Here is a 17,840-nt window from a genome sequence, read left to right as displayed (position 1 = left end):
ACATTCTTATGCAGCTGAGTATACACTAAAAGAACATTCACAGAATTTTGAATGGTCCTGAAGACTCTGAAGTTGAAATGTCTTATTTTACAGAAGGAACTGTGAGGCGAAAGAAAGAAAGAAAGAAAGAAAGAAAGAAGGAAGGAAGGAAGGAAGGAAGGAAGGAAGGAAGGAAGGAAGGAAGGAAGGAAGGAAGGAAGGAAGGAAGGAAGGAAGGGGAGGGAGGGAAAGGAAGGAAGAAAGAAAGAAACTTTGAGCTCCTACGTGTGCTTCTGAGCCCCTCCGCCTAAGCCACCTGGACCCTCCGCCTCTGGGTGCCTGCTCACTGTGACGCCCCCTCCCACAGGCAGCCGCCCCGCCTTGCCCTGGCTCCCCGCTCAGCTTCCACGCCTTGACTTCAGATTTCTGACTCTTTCTGAGAGCGTCTCTCAAAGCCTCCTTGTTAGCACAGAGAGACACAAGTTTCCATGTTCTCGCCGTGACAGGTCTAAGGCACTGGGAGTCTTGAGTTAGAATTACTGCCCTGCCACTCTTTAATCCTTTGTAACACCCTCTGGGCAGCCCTAGCCTTGGGGACAGAGCCATTAGTTATTCTTTAGCCATGACACAAAGTAGCTGATGGGCTTCTCAGAGGCCCTGGCCATTTTTTTTTAAAGGACTGAGCACCATTGCAGCGGTCCAGCGAGTGGTCAACGCCACTACAGATGTTTGCTTCCAGAAGTGCCATTTCAGCGCAACTTCCCTAAAATGTGCTCATCGTATAAACTGAGGGACACAGGCATGTGGCACAGCGACCTGCGAAGGGCCTTCCTTAAGGACGGAGGAGAGAGGGCAGGGGCGGGCCTTTCATGGAGCCGCCTTAAGTATCTGAGTTTTGTTGAGAATACTTCATTCTTATCATTCAAATGCAATGAAATTATATTAACTCTGTAACTTGAGTTGGGGATGATCCGTTGATGTAATGTTATTGTTATGCTTTAATTTAATATTGAACCTCTTTGATTTTGTCATATGAATGAGTCAATATCATTTTTCTGGTTCAACCCATTTTTATGAAACCCTGGCGCTCCTGTCGACCCTTTGCCTGTGGGCCCCAACACACAAAATCGTCCCGCCTTTGGCCACAGTGACGACCTGGGCTTAGCGCTCAGCAGGTGTCCAAAGGCAGCCGGGAGAGCCTTTTAAGATCAGCACCGGGGGTGACAGACTATTTGAACTGAAAGTGCTCTTAAGGCCGATCACATCCAAGTCTCCAGTTTGGTAGGCAAGAGGGCTAAGGCCCAGAGGGAGCAGCGCCTTGCCATGTCATTGCTGCTGTCACCATTGTCACCAGCATCACCTACCATTCATCTAACACTGACCAAGGGCATGTATCTGGGGCTACAAAGAAGACGAGGCCTTGCCCTCAGAGTTCACAATCTGAGAGGCGGAGGGTCTCGCAAGGCGTTAGTGGCCCAGCTGCAACTAGAGCTCAGGTCCCTCTCCAGGCTCCCAGACCAGTGCTGGTCCCATTCCAGTGTGGCCTCTTCTATCATCACGGGCACGTGGAGGTGGCGTCCTTTGTGATCCAGCAGTTTGCACTACAGATCCTCATAGACAACGCGATGACAGCAATGATGGCCTTGGTTCAGCGGTCAGCACAGGTGTTGGGGTGCAGGTTTGGCTGGGTACCAGACAAGATGAGAAGAACACCTAGGGAAGGGCCTCAGAGGCCTGGCTTGGATCGAGTGTCCACATTTGGGCCAATCATCTGTGGCCAGGGGCGGAGTCAGCAAGAGCACGGAAGCTCCTGTAGGAATGAAGCGGTCGGTTGTGGTCAGAGGGGCAGTTTTCAAAAAGAGGGTGCTTTGCCTCAAAGGGGTAGAAGGTCCAAGCAGGCAAAGCAATACGCGTCCTCTACAATTGAAGAAGCTCATTCAAAAGGCACCAGGATGTTTGAAGAGGAGAGGGGTTCTGCCCTGGTGGGGATCAGGGCCAGCACCCTAGACGTGGCGTTCAGGACAGGAAGCAAAGGGGGTAGCGTTTGCAAAGGCCGAGGAGCAAGGAAGTGAAAGGCCAAGCGGCGACGGTGACGGGGAGGCAGTCCAGTGGGGCACCAGCGAGGGAGCCGGGAGCAGGGAAGGAGGCCGCCAGGTCCGAAGAGGAAGCCCAGGGGAGTGGATGCCGGGGTGTGAGCTTTCATTTGCGGCCACTGGCGGCCCCATACAGTACAGGGTGCCCCGCGAAATCTGAGTTCCAGATAAACAGCAAATAATATTTGCATGAACAGACACTGAACATTTTTCACCGGGTATCTGAAATTCCAATTTAACTGGGCATTTTGCATTTTTCTTTGCCAAATCTAGCGATCCTACCTGGGGAGCCAGCGGAGGGCTTTCAGCCAAGGCAAGCGTGAAGCTGTTGATTCAGTCCAAACTCCAGCACCTCTGCTGTCTAGAATCTTGGGCAATGGAAACTTAGGCTCTCTGCAGTGAGTCAGGCCCTGCCAGCCACTGAGTTCCCTTGAGTTCTCCTGGAAAAGCTGGCTCTCCGCTGTGGAGCGGAGCCGCCCTCCCTCCATGTCTTTGCGCTCTCGGCTCTGGCACATCCATCCTTTGTCACCGTGGTGACTCAGTTGGAGCCATAGAACTCGATTAGCCAGGTTCCCCACTCCCTGGAGGATGACTCAGGAGTCAGGCTCCCCGGGCTTGCTGACGTCACCCACGCTCCGGTCCCTCAGTTTGTACCAGGGGTATAAACACAGGCAGAGATTAACCAGAAAGAGTCACACATTAGCAAACGTGTCGCCTGCCCTTCTGTTGCCCACCCTTCCTCCGTGGCTGGGAGGTCCCAGGGCTGGCCTCAGGGAGCCGCGTGGCCCTCCGTGGCGGTGGGGGTGGGGCGAGCGAGGGAGTTCCTGGACAGCTGTGAAGAAAAATCTCATCAGCCTTCGCAGCCAGGCCCCTGGGGGAACTGTTAGGAGCACACCCAGGAGCACACACTCTCTCAGCAATTTTCACCTACCAGGGTATGGAGGCAGCTGGGAAAACACACCCTCTTCAAAGGCCTCGGCTTCTGGCTCCTTCTTCTCGGCCCTTCACACATTCCCCATCCTAGAAAAAATTTCTAAAAGCAAACCAAGGAGGAGATGGAATTTGGGATCTCGCTCAAACAATCCTAGAAGGTGCCAGAAGCAGCCAGAGGCTTCTTCCTCCACATGGACCGCGGCCTCAGCTGACTCCTCCTTCAGAACTCCTGCTGCCGGTGTGGGCAGCGGCCGTGCGCTCAGGCCCTGCCTGCAGCCATGCCCCTCCCTGCGGGCCACAGCCACTGAAGGTTCCTGGGGACCCCCAAGCACCCTACTTGCAGGTCGCCCTGCTCTGTACTCCTTCTTTCAGCCTGGGGTCCACCACCTGTCCCTACTGACCTTCAGACCTCAGCTCACGCATCAGCTCCTCCAAAAGGTGGGCTTCCTGCCCCCTTGCCTCCCCCTGGAAGGCCGTCCCCCCTTGGTCGCTCTTAGCACACTGTACCCAACCCGTTTATGTCCCTCTGTCTGAACTGTCTGAACTTGGGGCTGCTCCAGGTCAGTGCGTGTGACCTTTATCTCTGCTCTCGCAGAGCCTCGTAGAACGCGAAGTAGAAAACAGGCACTCAGCACCAACTGAGTAATTCCAGAAGGGTATAAAGTAAAAGATAAACATGCTCCCTCTTTCTTCTCAGCCCCACTCCTCAGAGGCGCTTCCGGACAGGTTCGCACACGTGCGCACAGGGCCCCGGGACCCGCCGTCCCAGGCTCCGCCTCTGTTCTTTGTCAGAGCCCCGGGGGACACCGCCTCCGGTCAGGCTGCGCAGCCCACCTGACCCTCCTGTCGGATGCACAATATACCGTCGTACAGGTACAGAGGGTGTATCTGTACGATCCTGCGTTCTTCAATGGTGAAACTCTCTTTTCCTTGGCATTTAAAACAAAGTCCCCCTTCTTACAGGCAGCTTTCTGTTCCTGTGCAGTCAGAATTGGAGGATGCATCCCTAGAAATGAAACTGTTAGGACACAGAAAAGATATTGCGACTTTGTCAAATGCTCTCCAAAAAGATGGCAACAAATTAAATTCCTATGTGTTAAATTCCAGTGTGTGTGAGCATGTTTTTCTAGAAGCCTGGGGAGTCCCCTCGGGCGGCCCTGCCGTTAGGCCTCGTCTGGGTCGGAGGCTGGAGGAATCTCTGGGACTGTGGCCAACGCCCAGGCCTCGGCATGTGGTAATACTGTGACCCCACAGGGCTCCTAGTTGTCCCTCACGGACGCCTCCTTCTCGGCCCACACAGGTCCTGGGCTGAGGCTGGCAATGGGGGAGAATGCCGCGTTCCTACATTCAAGCTGGGGCGAGGCAGCCCCCGGTGGGTGGGCGCCTGCCTAGGTCCGGCCGGCCCACCTGCCCCCACCACGGGGGGCTGCCTGCCGAGCTCTCCTCCTTCCCGGCGACCTCCCTCCTGCTCTGGTCGGCTCCAGCCACCCCTTCTTCATCTCCACAAGTGCTGTCACTCTGGTCTGAGCCCCCGCACCTGCCAGGGTCCCCCGCTCCTGCTGGCCAGACCTTCCCCAAGTGACCTGCCAATGACAATGCCGCACTGGGACTCTCCCCCAGATGTTGCCTGGCTCATACATTTTCTTCATGTGATGAAACTACCATTTAAGGAGCGTCTGCCATGTGCAAAACTCTGCTTGGAGCTTTCGCGTGTTATCTCCTTCATGAGTTACCAAGAAAGTTTTGAGAATGACACTGTACCCATGTACGGATGGTGACGCTGAGAGTCAGGGAGACTGAGTCAGCTGTCTGCGATTTCCTCGCCCTGAAGGAGTGGAGTCAGGACTCAGAGCCGATGGCTGTGCACCTGGACTCGCGAAGGCCCCTTCAGGCACAGAGCCCCACCTGCGAATGGCATTTCCTTCCAGAACCTGCTGTGGGCCTGCCCCCAGGAGCCAGGAGTTCAGGCTGCCTTTCCCAGCTCCCCCCGACACACAACAGTCCACAGCCACCCTGGATGCAGGGGACTTCCTTCGCCTCTGCCCCTACAGGTTTTACCAGTGTTGTCAACAAGGAGAGGGGAGAAGCAACTGGTTCTCCAGCCGCCCGCCCCAAAGTGGGAAAAGCCAGGCTGTTCGTCAGCCTGGAAAGAGAGGCTGCACCCCCGGGATGGGCACAACTGGGGAACCAGCTCTGTCCCCACCCCCTGCCCACCCCTGGGCCACCTGGCTCCTCCTGAAGGGACAAAAACAGGGAGATGCCAGAGACACGGGCCCAAGGAAGGGGACATTGCGCTGAGATAATGGGCTCTTTCCTTCTCTGTTTCATCTTAAAATACATCATTGATTGACATGCACGTGAAGGCGTTATCATAACGGATTCAAATACAGACATATGTAATAAACACTTGACGCTTCTAAGGAGAAACCATTAGTGGCATGGTATGCATCCTGTATATCACATATATTTTAACATAAATGTGATAATGTTGCATTACATAAAATATTATTGTCCCATAACTTTAAAATTTTTTAACGCATTAAATTTGACTTGGAAAAAATTCCATGTTGGAGTATACCGTTTTATTTCATTGTTTCTAATCGTTATGGCATATTTCATAGCAAGATTAACCATCATCTACAAAAACATAGATCAGCGCCTCTCAAGTTGTGGTCCTTGAACCCTTAAGGAGCCCCAAAACGCTTCAGGAGGTCCTTGAGGTCACAGCTGTTTTCATACTAATCCTGAGATGCTCTGCCTGTTTCTCCGCGCTGACGTCGTCCTGCCGTGCAGGAGGAAGGGTGGGTCGATGGCAGCCACGCTGCGACGGCCCCCGCCACCTGCACTCTCAGGGAGAAGCAAACAGCCAGCCTCACCCAGGGTTGCCGTGAGGAAGGGCAGGAGCAGCCCATCTCGTTAACCCCAGCCTTGAGCTACGGTGGCTGTCTGAAGACAGGCGCAGGTGTGGCCCAGGCGTCGGCTGAACTCGCTGCACTTCTTAGGGAACATCATTTTCACCTGTGAAGAACAACCAACGGGCAAGGGATGATTATTTGGACTTGGATACTTGACAAACTTTTCCACAAAAATGAGCAAGGTGAGCTTGTTGTTCCAAGGAAAACAACTCACAGTATGTGCTGCCGAGGAGAACATTCGAGTTTCCCAGGAAAAATTAGAATTTGGAAAGTTTGTATTTGCCACCTTAAGCTTGATCACCTCTCAGTACTTAAAGACTAATGAGATGTGTCTAAGATTAATGAGTGTGAGTTTTTAAAAAATATTGTATAATGAAATGTGTCAACATTCGGAAGGTCTGTATAACCCCGTGAACCAATATTTTCCAAACAACAAATGCATTATGTAATAAAATTGGGCATGGATAAAAGATCCATTCAGAGTACAAGATAGAACAATGCATTTTAATGTAACAGAATATAAAAAGTTTATTGCTAGGAATTCAGATTCCACATTGCAACTATCTTTGAGAAACTATCCCTTATCGAGGATTCAATTAACATCAAAGAAGAAAATCTCCAATTATCTGGAGAAGGGCTAATACAATGTTCCTCTCTCTTTAAACTACACCTGTGTGGGGTTAGCTGTCCTCTGGATACTTACCCCAAACTAGTGTGTCAAAAGGATGGGAAGCCGGGCGGTGGGAGAAGCCAGCTCCACTGTAAAACACTGATGCTCTGCTCCTTACGCTTTTTGAGTCTGAAATATATAATTAGTTTCCATAAAAATATACTATTTATGTTAACATGTAATAGGCAATTATTATTTTAAACTCATTAATACATAGATGTTTTATCAGTGTTAATTTCCAATCTACTGCATATCAATAGGACTAATCCACCTATTTAAAGCTCTGGGTCCTTGGATAATTTTTAAGAATGTTAATATGCCCTGAGACCGCAATGGCTGAAGTCTGATGCTGCAGATGGTGAGCTCTCAGACCTGGATTGGGGGCTAGCTGTCACCCTGGACCCCGCTTCGGCCAGAACAGGCGGCTCAAGGGTCGTTCAAGGACCAGCCGTCCATGTTCTCCGTGGCCCTGGGTTCGGCAGAGCCCGCCACTGCCCAGATACACACCTTCTCACCGGCTGTCTCTCAGGAAACCACATGAACAGGGTTGTTAAAATTAGATATAAAGTTCAGTCCCTAGGCTCTACATGAGGAGGGAAGAGAGCAGAGCACCTCAGTTTTGTAACACCCCTTTAAGTAACTCAGAAGCCCTGTTTTACGAACTTACATATTCCCCATGTTTTCTGGGGAGAAGCTTTCTCTAGCCTTGCGCCTCAGATCGGTGGTCCGTGGGCCCGGTGCAGGGCTGTTTCTGCAGCTTGTCAAACACGCAAAGTCACGCTCCTCACCCCAGGCCTATGACGCGAAAATATATGTTTTTAAGAAGATTCCCAGGTCATTTGTATGAAAGTTGTGAAGCACATTTTAGAATCTACAGTCTAAAATTCAAAAGGACTTCAAATTTCCAGAACGGTTGGCAGGTTATTGGGATCAATTCTCCTACTGACAGGAACTTTGATGTAAATAAGATGTATCTTCCTACAAGCAGTCCAGAGATTTCAAGACAGCAAGAAACCTCCACAATCAAAAAAAAGGGATCACTTGTTCACAGAGCTAAGCCTGAACTGCAGATCATTTTGCCCGAAGGTCATTTGCCAAGCCCAGAAAATTGTACTCCAGGTTTTGATCGATTCTTGTAGTGAGAGACACAGAATTAAAATCTGGAAGTGGAAAAGCCCCCATATCAGAAACTCTCAGGCTTTGAACTTAGTCACGTTCCCAGGTGCCTGAGGAAGGCATCTTTAGCGTGGAGAGCAAACTATTCCCACAAGGATTTTTCTAACCAGGGTGACCCGGACAGCCATAGGTAAGCCGGCTGTCACCGAAACGACCACGAGCAAGAAACACGCTGTGAGACAACTATGCGAACAATGTTAAACAAAATAAAGGCAGGTTTGACAATGTCCTCAGGGGACAGAGACCTATCAAGAGTCATACCGCCAGTTTGAAAAAGAACCTAATAGAACTTGTAGAAATTAAAAAAAAAACAAAACAATTAATTGAACTAAAAATCAAAAGGATGGGCTCCAGAGCAGAATGTAGGCAGCTGAGGAGAAAATCTGAGAATTGGAAGAGACGGTAGGAGACACTGTCTGGAATACAGTGTGGAAAGACGAAACGATGGGATATTCAGGTTGAAAAACATACGAGACAAAAAGTGAAAATGTCATATGTATATTTGGAACCCTAGAAAGAGAAGAGTAATACAATGTGGCAGAGGCAGTATTCGAAGAGTCAGTGGTTGAGCATTTTCGGGAACTAATAGAAGATACCAGTCTACAAATTTAAGAACCACAATGACTCCTGTGCTGGATAAATGAAATGGCATCTACATGTGGGGACAGTGTGGTGAGACTTCGCCACAAGTGATTGTCTTTAGCAGCTTGGGAGAGGGAAGTCACGTGAGCAAAGTGAGGTTGAGCGCAAAAGCCAGAAGACCATAGAATTCAAGATGCTGAAAATAATCGCCAACTTTGAATCCTACACTCCACAAAAATATCTTTCAAGAATCGGGACAGAGTGAAGGCAGTTTCAGACCAGGACAGACAGCGAACAGCCGGTCACACAAAGCCCTTTACTACAGGAAGTTCCAAAGGGTGCGCAGCGGGTGGAAGAAAGGTAATCCCAGCCGGAAAGGCTGAAGCCCAAGAAGAAAGGAGAAACAAAGAACCCAGAAAGGGCATGAATAAAGCTAAATGAACACAGGCTCTGTTAGGCAGTGACAGCGATGTCCTGCAGGGGTGAAAAAATAGAATTAAAACGCATGACAACAGTTGCATGTACGTTGAGAGCAAATAGAGTTCAAGGGAGGAGCAGGGCCCAGCACTGACGAACGCCGGTTGATCGGACACGGTTAAGCTAAGCGCATGTGGTCATTGCAAAAGTAAACTATGAATACATAAAACGGAAAGAGAGTATGTCACTGCGAAATGAATAGAGGAGAAGAATAAATGTCTGGGAAAGAACTCGTCTACAGGAAGGCAAGGCCTGAGAGGAGCAGCAGCAAAACGGGCAGGACAGTAGCCCTGAGAGAGGAGTGAACCGAGCTCTGCTGAGGGGACAGGCGAGTGCGGGAGGAGGGCCCAGGAAGCCCCGGCCGCCCGGGCGCCCCAGCTGGAGGCGGGTGAAGACAGGCCTCGAGGCGGAGGTCCGAGCATCGAGAGAGGAGCCCCTCCCGCACCTGGGGGCTTTCGTGAACCCAAGAAGGACAAGGCGTGGGGGTCCTGGGGCCGAGAGGTGGGGGGCCCAGAGGTGGTCCACCGAGAAGGTGGACCTCTGGGCCTCAGGCACAGGAGAGCGTGGGGGTCTTTAAAAGTGACGGCCAGAGTCGTGAGGCACCGCTCCAGAGTCCCCTAGCAAGTGACAGCTGGGAGACAGCAGGACAGGATGGTCATGTGGGTCCCCATGTCCCTGCCCTCAGGGTGCTTGCTCGGTGGGGTCTCTCCTGGCCAGGGGGCCCCGGGAGGGAGGCAGCCACGCGAGGAGGGGGCGCTCCGACGTTGGGCGCCTGCCGGGGGAAGGCGGTGAGTTCCGGCGCCCTTGATCCCCAGGAGCTCAGGCAGGCTCCGCGGCAGCCTCAGGACATGCAGACTGTCGGACTTTACCCTGCTCATTCCTGACGACAGAGAGGAATTTTGCGAAGGCCATACAGCCCCAGGGCATTTGGATTTTGTGATTCACCCAGACCTGTCCAGACCCACCTGGGAAAAGCCAGTGCGTCTGATCCCAGCCGATTCCTATCAGGAGCCCGGTGGTGCCACCAACCTCCTCACACAGCTGGGAAGGGCCACAGGGGCCTGAGCTGACGTATAGCCTCATTCCCACACAGACAGACAGGCGGACAGAAACATGGACACCAGCAAACTTAGGTCTCACACACAGACACACGAACACACAGATTTATGTGGGGCTTAGCCATGTAAGTACGTGCATGCTCACGTTTTAGTTTTACTCCCCACTCCCCATCCCCAACAGTCAGGTTTCAGCTACACTCAGACAGACAGACACACACACCCCAAGTTACGTGCACACACTCAAGCACACACCCTGCTGTTCCAACTCCCGGCCATCCAGGGGAGATGGGGGGCCAGCTAGGAGTGGCAGGCTCTGCTGACACCCAGGGAGGCGGGGGCCCTGAGCGGCAGGAGCGGCGGCTTCGCTGCTCCCCGCGGGCAGTCATGTGGAACAGACCGCGCTGAACCGCCCAGCAAGGAAGGCCTCCTCACCCCGGAGCTGTGCCCAGCCCGGGCCACGCCCAGCGGACGGGCAGCCGGCTGGTGCTGCCAAAGGTCAGGCTTAGGAGCTACAAGGACCAGGCCGCTGCCTGGAGCGGACGCTTCCCGCCCTCTCAGCCTCCGTCTCCTGGCCTGTAAAATGGGGCTGCCACCCCCACACGGTCGCTGTGAGGGTCCAGCGACGGGGCGTTCGTGAAGGCCAGGGCCCGGGGCGCGGTGGTTGTGCAACAGCTGCCGGCTCCCTTCCTTCCTGGCACCTGGCCTTCAAACTGCACCCTCTCGCCGGGGCCTTTAGGGCAAAGCATGGAGTCGAGGCCAGCAGGGGCCCCGCCTTTGACAAACAGGGGCTGACAGTCTTGTCACCCCCATCAGCTGTGTCTCCACGGGCTCCCCTCCCAGTCCCCTCCTGCGTTAGCCTCTGCGGTCCAGCTCAGAACGGCAGGGGCGGGGGGCCAGGCGCGGAGGCCAGAGGGGGCAGAGGCCAGCGCAGGCTGGTGTCTGGGAGGGGCAGACCAGCGGCAGGGCGCTGCAGGGCCCGCGCCCGGACGCCGAGAGACCCTGGCCTTGTCCCCCAGAGACCACGGGGTGGGGTGGACCTGCGGAATGAGGAGATGCCCGTGAGGCTCCGAGCCTGGGGCTCGAGAGACGCCGAACAAACAGCCGCTCCCGTCACTTCATTCCTTCTCTCTTCCTGACCCCTCGTGCCAGGGCTGTGACAGACTCAGGTGTCCCTTCTGCGACAAGGTCCTGGGACTGTTTCTTTCCATGTGACTTTTTTCTTTTAACCAAGGAAGAGCCTCCTGGAAGCTCTGCAGACCTTCTTCCATCCCTCAGTGGCCAGAACTGTGTCGCCGGCCCGCGCTGAGCAGCTGCAGGCCAGGGGAACGGAGTCGCTGCCGGCGTCCCGGTGTCCCGGTGCCGGGTGCTGACCACCGCCCCGAAGCCACACAGTCTGCCTCTGCCAGGAGGGAGGAGGAGGAGGTGCTGGCTGTTGGAAACAGGGTCTCCTAGCCACCCTGGACACCCTGTTCCTTCCAGAAAGCCCCCCAAGTTGGTGGCAGGCACGTTTATGTGTTGTCTCCATGGAATACCACGAAAAGCCCTAAACATCCGGATGTGAGGAATGGGCACCCCCCCAAAAAAGGAAGCTGCCAGTCTGCAGACCTCAGGCTTGTAAGCGATGAGCCCGAATCTGAGCCCAGGGCTGTCCCACCCGTGTGTCGGTGACGGTCCCCGCACCCCGCCACCACGCCCCCCAGGTGGGCGTGGCAGCCAGACAGGAGGCAGGCGGGCCAGACAGGGAGCCGGGACAGGATGGGCGAGGGGCCCGCGGGCCCGGGCCTGGGGCGGGCCCAGCTCTGCCACTCACCTGAAACGTCCCTCCTCTCAGCCTCAGTTTCCCCATCTGGAAAAAGGAGGGATTGGACTGTGAAATCCTTAATGTTCTTTCTGGCTCAAACATCCTTTCATCCAGTGCCTTCCACAAGAGCCTGGGCCCCAGGAAAAGAAAAAAAAAAAAAAAGCACTTCGGTGGCCTGTTCGCTTGGAGGCCCCGCGAGGACAGCTCAGAGCCTGGCTCCGCTATTTCGGGCTCATGAGTTCATCCCGAGGCCCGTGCCAGCCCCCGCGGCTTCTCATCTTTCCATCCCGGTCCCTGTGACAGAAGGACTAAAAATACCGAGCTCCCGCAGGCCCGCCACCCGGCGGCCGCCCTCCCTGGAACCTGTCCATTCGCCAGTTTTAGGTGCACCACGGATGAGAGCTGGAGACGAGCCACACTTGGCAGCCTGGGCTCCCAGCCGCCCGCTCCGGTTCATGGGTGCGGTCCAGTGGAAACAGCTCATTCCGGTTCTGCCACATCCATTCATTGTCCAGCACATTCCAGCCTTGTCGCCCTCCATCTGGCCTGTGAGGAGTGTCTGAGCCTCAGTTTCCTCATCGGGGAGACAAGGATGCTTCTCCCCAGTGTATCACTTTGCGAGCATGAAAGGGGAGGGCCTGGCCGGACAAGCCTGGCCCCGACCGCGGCCTGAGCGGCTCCTGCCCCTGCTTCCCCGGGGCCGCCCTCTCCGCTGGGCTCCTCCTGGTGACTCAGATCCCGTGGTCCTGCTGTCCCGCTCCGAGCCTGACCCAGTTTCACAGGGGCTGTGGAAAGAAAGCCCTTCCCCAGCTGGCTTCGTGACACAACCACAGATGACTCGTGCGTGGTCACCAAGGCGGGGGGCTCCCCTGGGCAGGATGGCAAGTCGCTGCTCAGTGCTCAGTGAAGGGCACACTCCCTCCCCGTTGTCCTTTCCCGCCGGAGCTGAAGGAAACTTTTCTTGAAGATTGGGTCTCCTGGAGCAGCCCGCCCCCACGGCAGACCCTAGGACAACAGCGAGCCTCACGCCAGCGAGGGCACAGAGAGGCTGCCGGTCACACCCTCCCCGAGGCAGCCTTGGCCCCGGCTGGCCTTGGCCCCCGGACTGCTTCCTGCGAGGGCCTGTCTCCTTTAGGGAGGGCGTTGGAGGGGAGGGTTTGATTTCAAATAGGGGTGTTAGAGAAGGTCGTGTTGAGAAGACGATGTTTGTGCAAAGACCAACGGTGATGAGGAGACTGAACGTTCTCACCACAGGGGCCCACGGGCCAGCGATGGAGCGCGACCGGCCACAGGGCGCCCGTCTGAGCAGGGGGTCACATGATCGGATGCGCGCATTACAGGCTCGTTCTGGCCCGTCTGCTGGGAGCAGCCTGGGGGTGGGGGTCGAGGGCAAAAGCAGGGAGACCAGGCAGGAGGTGTAACCCAGGCGGGAGCTGAGGGCGGCCTGGAAGTGGGGGTCAACTCCAGGTGCAAGTGGAAGGGCAGCCGACAGGGCTTGCTGATGGGCGCGGGGGGATAAGCTGGCCCTGTGCTAGACGGTTTGCAGACGCCCCTTTGTGATCCTGTGTCCGTCCTGTTTGACAGATGAGACACGGGCTCACGCAGTTTGACTGCTTGTCACGGGCTACACAGCAGGGCTTGTGAAGTGACCTCGGCCCAATTCCAGAGCCAAGTGCTCACCCTCGGCCCCTGGTCTCAGCCCTGCCAGCTTTCACATGCCAGGTAGATAAGAATTTAAAAAGACTGTTCATAAAACATATACACATACCTCCCCCGCAATACATGCACATGTACAAACCACACACCACATATATACATAATACATACACGCACCACATACCAATATACAACCATGGACACACACACCACATACCATATGCACAGCACACATACCTCACATCACATGCATATACACAACACGCACTAGACACTCACATCACTCGCCCGCACCGCACACGTGCACACCGCACACATCCGCGTAGTGTGAGCGTCTCGCAGGTGAACTTGGCATAGGATCTCGCGGTCCCAGCCCCATGTCTCGGCTCCCAGAAGCCACGGCCTTGGACTCACAGAAACCTGTTTGAACCCTGCCTCGGCCACGTGCCACCTGGGTGACCTGAGGCAAGTAATCAAGCCCCGCTGTGCTCCAGCTCCCTCCTGTGTAAAATGCGGCGACAACAGCCGCGCCAGGGCTGTGGCAGGGACGGGCGATGATGTCAAGGGCCAGAGGCTGCTCTTGGGCAGGTGCTGGCTTACACCTACCTCAGTTTCCCCATTTTGGGCCCTGACGACACCCCATGGGGGCTCTTCAGAAAGTCCCTGAGAACCCGGGGCCGATGTCAGGCCAGCCCACGAATCTGTCTGCGAGCTCCCAGGAGCTGTGTCTCCCTGTGAGACTCAGGCCCGTTCCCGCCCCTGAGGGTGGCCCTGGCTGCTGCCCTGTCCCCTCAGTCCTGGCCTGGACAAGGGACAAGGGCGCCCGTCAGACTCCGGGTCCCCAACCTCCCTTCCGAGCGGCCGCCGGGGCCAGAGCGACAACCCCTTTCATTGGGACCGTGCAGTGATTTTTCATCCCTTGGAGATGACTTGCTCAGCTTGAAAAGGAGATTAATTGGAAACACACATGTTTAGAGGACAAAGGTTTTGTTTAAAAACATTCCAGCTGAAAACCAGTTGTGGACAACGGTGGGAGCGCCCATTCCCCCTCGGCCGGGCAGCAGGTCCCGGCTGGCCGTGCCGGCCGGGTTTCTCCGGGCACGTTGGGCTTTCTCCTGCTCACACCTCAGGCGGGGTCTCCCGCGAGTCCAGCGGGGATGCTCATGAGCCCACACACGTGCACACGCACGTGCACACAGTGAGGTGAGTGCGCTTTTCCCGAACGCCTCAACACGCGTTTATTCGCTTGCAGGCGCACGCTCTCCGGCAGAAAGGGCGTTGGCCTCGCTGTACGAATATCTGATTTCAAATGTTTCCTCTGCCATGACATTTAAGGTCTCTGATAAGACAGTCGAATCCCTGTGCCTCCGTGTTGGCATTTAGCAAGTGACAATGGAGGGCTGTTCTAACTGTCAAATTGGACAAGCCATGCATGTGAGGACTTAGCCCAGACCAGGAGCAAATAAATAACTGCCCTGTTTGCATCTCTTCTGAGAAATGCATCAGCTAATAATCTTTTGGTTTGAGAATGTGTTTTGGAAACTGTTGGTCTAATGTATACTCGACACATCCACGCACAGATGTGTTCAGTAAACATTTACCCATCGCCTGCTCTGTGATGAGACACGACCTTGTGTGGAGGAGACAGGAGAGGCGCTGTCTCATGTTAGGGGGCTGGAGGTCTGGGGTGGCTGGGGGCAGACGAGGGAAGCACCTCCTGCTCAGCCCCCTGGTCCCACCCACCCACCCTTGGAGAGAGAGCCTGAGATGCCCTTCTGACCAGCCACCCCGCTTTACACTCCACATGGCCGCCTGTGCCTCACGGTAGAGCCCTGGCTGACCTCCGGCCCTGGGTGCTCTGGCCCATCGGCCCCTCCAGATCCACGTTTTACCTCTGCTTCCTCCCTGCTCCGTGCCCTCCAGCGAACCTTGCCTCTGGGACACACGCCCTCGTCTCTGCTCTCTGTCCCCTTTGTCTGAACTGCCCACCAGCTCGCAGACGGCCTGCTTGAACTCCTGCTGTCCTGCCTGTCCCCGTCCCTGAGACCCACCAGGAGGCACTGACGTCACCTTTGTTGCCAACACTTGTCTTGCCGGGAGGGCCCTCGGGGGCGGCGGCTGTATGTACTCCCTCCTGCAACCCCGGGGAGAGTCAGAGGCCGGGGCAGTCGCTCAAGAACTTCAAGTCGAATCGAGTATTTGTCCTAAGAAGTGTCCTTTGTTCATCGCTGACACATCTTACCAGTTTTGGTAAGAGAAACCATTCCCCAGAAACGCTGTGGAGGCAGGAGGACGCACATGGGGGCCCAGGATGAAGTCAGGCCCTCGGAGCCGCGGCGCCCTGGTGACCCCGGGCTGCCCAGAGCCAGGCCTGCGGGGCCCAAGTCGCCCACCCGGCCTCCTCTGCCCAGGTCCCCGGCCCTGCCTCTTCCAGTTCCACTTTTGTTTCTGCCTCTTGCTCATCGGGTCCTTTGGGCAAGTGCTCTCCATGATTTTGGAAAGAGGAAGGGGATCCGTTTCTGAAAGTGTGTCCTGATGTTCCCAGAGGTTTGCAGGCAGCGTCTCAGTGTTGTCTGAAACTTCCCAATGCAAAGGCTGCGGGGAAGCCTTTAATAAATGATAACAACAGCAGCCGTAATAAAAATGGTCAGCCACGGAGAGCCTCCTGGTGCGAGGCACAGGTGGGATCTCACACCCACCCGGCATTCGAGTTCCTACCCCCACCTTACGGTTGAGGAAACGGGGATGGCAGGGTTAAGGCCCAAAGTTATATAGTGTAGGGTCCCCAAGCATCGACGATGGGGCAGCCCCCACTGCTGCCCTGAAGTCCGCCTCCACGAGGCCACGAGCCCACGGCTGCCCCTCGCCAGCCTCTGAGCACGCAGGGGCGCCGGCGGCGGGAGAAGCAGGCCTCCTCGCCGGGCGGCTTCGGCTCGGGGTCCCCCACACACTGCGGAGCTCTCTCGGGGCCACACTGCACCCGCAGGGGTTGCCCCTCAGCCTCCCTCCTTCCCTCTCTGCTGACCCCAGGCTCGGACCTGCCTCCCCACCCCCATAGCTGTCCCTATAGCCCCAGCTCCTCTTTTCCTCACTGCCACTCCCTGAGACATCCCGTGCATGGCCCATCCCCCTCGGCTCCTGCTTCTGGAAGACCAGGGTGAACATAATCAGCGAGAACCCAGAGGCTGAGGGCCTGCTGGCTGCGTCCCGGGCTCAGCTCCATCCTCTCACTGGGACGTAACCCCAGTGGGCCCCTGGGACAGGCTCCAGTCCCAGACTCTTGCTCCCCTGGTGTTGGGCACGGTTTCTCCAGGCCACGAGGCCAGAGAAAGAAGCCGACAAATCCACTGATACACTGAGTTTATTAAGACATACAAGGCATGTCCTGGGTGGCAGGAAGATGTATAGATGTCATCATCACCATATGACCCCGAAGGGTCATGCAGGACAGGGCAGGACGGATAGGGGCTCTGGGGCGTGGTCCGCCCCTGATAAGGGGAAGGCGCCTAGCATGCTTGCCTGGGGCAGGCCAAGGGCTGGTTCCAGGAGCCGGTGAGTCTGGGCCTAGGGGAGGGTCGGCAGGTCTCAAAGGGGATCTAGGAGGCAATCTCTGTTCTGGCCCAGATTCAGCTGGATCCAGATCAAGGGTCCAGCTGCAGCCCAGCGGCATTCACGTCATGGAACAGCCTCCATGCCCGGGCATGGCCTCCGGCTAGGATCCGGCGATAGGATCTGAATGCGGGCGGTCTGAGGGGCTCCAGGGGTGTGCCCTGAATGGGAGGTGGGATGTGGTGGTCCATTGGGGACCCTGTGAGGCAGGTGACACCTTAGAGAGAGCCGAGCTATAGGACAGAAAGAGCCTGGGCCTCTGGCAGCTTTGCAGAACAGGGCCAAGCCTTCTGGGACTTGGACATGAGAGCCAGGACCTGTGTCCCATTTCAGTCGCTGTTACTTTGAGGGTCTGTTCCACTTACAGTTAAACCCAGTACCTGGACCGACTCAGCTTTCAGTCTAGGCTTTGTTGGCAGAGCTCTGGACATTAACAGGCCACTAGGGCCACATCACGGTGGAAGGCACCCGGCACGGCCTGGGGCCACGGACGGAAGGCAAGGAGCCCTGTGGGCGAGCGCCGAGGTGGAGGGGCCTCGCACGGCCCCCACCCCGAGAAGGCCTGAGGACGCAGCCGCTGTTGTTCCTATTGCTGTTGCCACTGTTTCACTGAGGCCGTTTAAGTGGGGACATGACAAGGCAAGCAGGTTCGCAGAGCCCCGTCTGCCACGGTCTGAGAGCCATGGGACAGCTTGCACCAGGGCAGAAAAATGCTTCCCTGAGCTGTGAGCACCAAGGGGACCAGATGGCAGGACAAAGCTCAGCCCCACATCGGCGTGGCGCGGGGGGGGGGGTGCTTCTGCAGCCCCACCGGAGAAGCCCTCCAGCCGGGTGGCGAGCACCACCCCGCCACGGCCCTGGAGGCCAGAAGGGACGCATTCTCGCGGCTGC

The 17,840-nt window shown here is 55.9% G+C and overlaps 1 long non-coding RNA gene across 1 annotated transcript; it reads right to left on the bottom strand.

The window, feature by feature from the left end:
- Positions 1-5,617: 5,617 nt before the first annotated feature.
- Positions 5,618-11,820, bottom strand: LOC129065347 (uncharacterized). Its single transcript, XR_008528581.1, has 3 exons — positions 11,694-11,820; positions 6,624-6,719; positions 5,618-6,023 (listed from the first exon to the last, which is right to left on the bottom strand). It is a non-coding gene; the product is annotated as an uncharacterized LOC129065347 (long non-coding RNA).
- Positions 11,821-17,840: the final 6,020 nt, after the last annotated feature.

This window comes from Pteronotus mesoamericanus, unplaced genomic scaffold (assembly GCF_021234165.1).
Source record: "Pteronotus mesoamericanus isolate MK-2021 breed Mesoamerican mustached bat unplaced genomic scaffold, CSHL_Meso_final contig_101, whole genome shotgun sequence".
NCBI classification, from domain to species: Eukaryota; Metazoa; Chordata; class Mammalia; order Chiroptera; family Mormoopidae; genus Pteronotus; species Pteronotus mesoamericanus.
The sequence above is the reverse complement of the archived record's forward strand: the minus strand, read 5'-3'. Positions and strand labels throughout refer to the sequence as shown.